Source organism: Alexandromys fortis, unplaced genomic scaffold (assembly GCF_014885135.2).
Source record: "Alexandromys fortis isolate MF-2015 unplaced genomic scaffold, M_Fortis_MF-2015_v1.1 scaffold_12, whole genome shotgun sequence".
NCBI lineage: Eukaryota > Metazoa > Chordata > Mammalia > Rodentia > Cricetidae > Alexandromys > Alexandromys fortis.
Window position 1 is genome coordinate 20,860,671 of NW_026067937.1, and position 3,060 is coordinate 20,863,730.

At 45.5% G+C, this 3,060-nt stretch overlaps 1 protein-coding gene across 1 annotated transcript in view; it reads left to right on the forward strand.

Annotated features, from left to right (window-relative positions):
- Positions 1 to 3,060, forward strand: part of LOC126504547 (zinc finger protein 431-like) — a 150,428-nt gene that overhangs the window by 78,197 nt on the left and 69,171 nt on the right. The window lies entirely within an intron of this gene.

Sequence of the window (3,060 nt, forward strand, 5' to 3'; positions counted from 1 at the left end):
ACTCCATTGTCATAACAATTTGATTTATAAGGCCATAGGCAGTCAGCCCTAAAGCCCTAGATTTTTCAGGAACTTTGTTGATCATAACCGAATTCTTTTCTGTTTCAGTATAATTCTTTTGCAAAGTTTTATAATCAGGTAAACAAAACAATTTCTGCATTTTGCCAAATTTCCCCAATTCTTTCATCAGCCAGGTTTTTTCCCATAATGTGCTTCATAGATTTAATGCCTGCCCACTCCTCTGATCACAAAGACTCATATTGTACAGCACATCTATATTTTTGGAAGCTACTAGTGAGGAAAGAGAAAAAGAAGATGAAGAACAAGTGCACTAGCAGAATTGCCATAATCAGAATCATCTGTAACATTGTCAAATGCGTAAGCAGATTCCATAATAGTGGTCCTTTGGCGCACATAGATGTTTTCTCCTTGGTACTCAAGTAGCATGCTCATTTAGCTGCCATTAGGTTACCTGGAGGGAACTGATGGAGGAAGGTCATTGAGCAATAAAGAAACTGCTTGGCTGGCCCTGATAGGTTAAAGTATAGGTGGGAGGAGTAAACAGAATAGAATTCTGGGCGGAAGAGGAAGTGAGGTCAGACTCTGCTCTGCTCCTGGAGAGACCTGACAGCTCTGCTCTCTGGAGCAGAGACGCCAGGCTCCACTCTCCCAGGCAGCTCCAACCCAGGATGGACGGAGGCTAGAATCTTCCCAGTAAGCACACCTTGGGGTGCTTACACACATCATTAGAAATGGGCTAGTCCAGGTGCGAGAATTAGCCTGTAAGGGCTAGAGTTCATGGGCCAAGAGGTGTTTAAATGAATACAGTTTGTGTGTTGTTATTTCGGGCATAAGCTAGCAGGCGGCCGGGGTGCTGGGAACGCAGCCCCGCCACTCCTATTTCAACTGGGAACTGCTTCCTGCATCTCAGGAATCGCACATGGAAGGGGGCTATGCTTTTCAGTCTCTGGGCACAGGTCTAACAGCAGAACCAGTGAAAGGCACATTGGGCCTAAAATCAAAGTAAAACTCACACTCTACCCCTGACCTAGTACTGAGCTTGAAATCATCCAATCCTTGTGCAGGAAAACCAACCAGTCCCTGAGCACACAACCAACCAATCACAGCATGAAAACTCAGGAATTGAAATCCAAACAATTCTTACCCTCAAAATACTCTTCCTGGAAAACTCTGCCTCTAAGGAGCCCCATATAGTCTCTGTGCCTAACAGAAGGCAGCTGCCATTTTCTACTCTGCCAGAGGCAGCCACTCTCCTGGATTCATACCTCCTAAATAAATCTTTTGAGCCAGATTTTGGTGGAGAACCTTCATTCAAGCGGAGCAGAAACCTTGCATGCAATCTCCCTAGTGGAGCAGAGCAGAGAAGCAAAGGATGCCTCTGCTCAGATACTCCATCACGGGGGCACAGCAAATGTGGCAACATTTCTTAGGTGAGAGAAGCAGAGAAGTAACAGTTTGGTCCAGAGCTAAGTAGAAATGAACATCTCTGCTGGGAAATTCCCTAGTGGAGCGGATCAGAGAAGTGATGGGCATTTCTGCTGTGATAGTCACTAGTGGAGAAGATTAGGAAAGTGATGGACAAGTTTTTGGGGAAACTCCCTGAGGGGGTAGAGCAGTGTGGTGATGGACATCTCCGCTGGGAAGTTCTCTTAGCAGAGTAGAGTGGAGCCCAGCTCTAATGACTCAGAGAGGAGCAACATTGCCACATCATGCTGGGGACCGTACCCCCACCAGAACACAACTGCAGGTAAGGCCTGACTTCCTGGCATTCAGTATTTCTTCTCACAGCGTTGGGTTCCCAGGATACCTTCTGTTTACTGTTGTGTATATAGCCTGACTCCCACCAGCTAGGGTAACGTCTTTGACAGTGCCACAGTTATCTTGGATACTTTTCCTCCATCGCTTCAGTTGTAGCCTGACTTCCCAATATTCAGGATTCCTTTATCCTCACAGCTGTAGATACCCTGTTTGTAGCCACATCCGTTGTCAAAGAGTAAGAATAAGCTCAACCTCTCTAACCTCCAGTCAAGGTGGAGCAGGCTCACAACTGTGGCCCTCACACACGTCTGCCTGGGATCTGCCATGCTTCCTGCCACACAATAATGGACCAAAACTGTGAACCTCTCAGTCTGCCCCCAGTAAGTGTTTTCTTTTATAGAAGTTGCCATGACTATAGTTTCTCATCACAGCACTAAAACCCTAATGAATATGTGATCAAATTCAGTAACTTTTGGTGAAGGCAGGACTTCTCAGGAAGTTAGATCTCAAGTACTATTAATAAGGAAAGAAATCAGAAACACCATCTGAACCAATGACATCTTAGGTAAGAGAGTAAATGATCTATCTGTTGACAGATACGTTATCCTCAATCCCTGGTGACTGAAGATGGAAATTTTAGAGTGTCTGTAGGTTATCTAAAGACTCTAATGAGGAGCTGGAGCCATGGCTCAGAGGGGCAGAGCACATACTGCTCTTGTAGAGGACCCAAACTGTTTGTCCAGCACCCATGTCCGGTCATTCACAACTGCCTGGAATTCTAGGTTTTGAGAAAGCAAAACCTCAGGCCTCCATAGGCACATGTCTTCATTTACACATACCCTTAGACATCACTTGTAAAAAATCAATCTTAAAAATTCAAATGAATTTGAAGATACTTTTTTTTTTATAAATATTTATTTATTATGTATACAATGTTCTGTCTGTGTGATGCCTGCAGGCCAGAAGAGGGCACCAGACCTCATTACAGATGGTTGTGAGCCACCATGTGGTTGCTGGGAATTGAACTCACGACCTTCGGGAGAGCAGGCAATGCTCTTAACCTCTGAGCCATCTCTCCAGCCCCTTGAAGATACTTTTTGTTTCAGTTTCACATTTAAAACCAAAATTGAGAGCCGGGCAGTGGTGGCGCACGCCTTTAATCCCAGCACTCGGGAGGCAGAGGCAGGCGGATCTCTGTGAGTTTGAGGCCAACCTGGTCTACAGAGCTAGTTCCAGGACAGGCTCCAAAGCCACAGAGAAACCCTGTCTCGAAAAACCAAA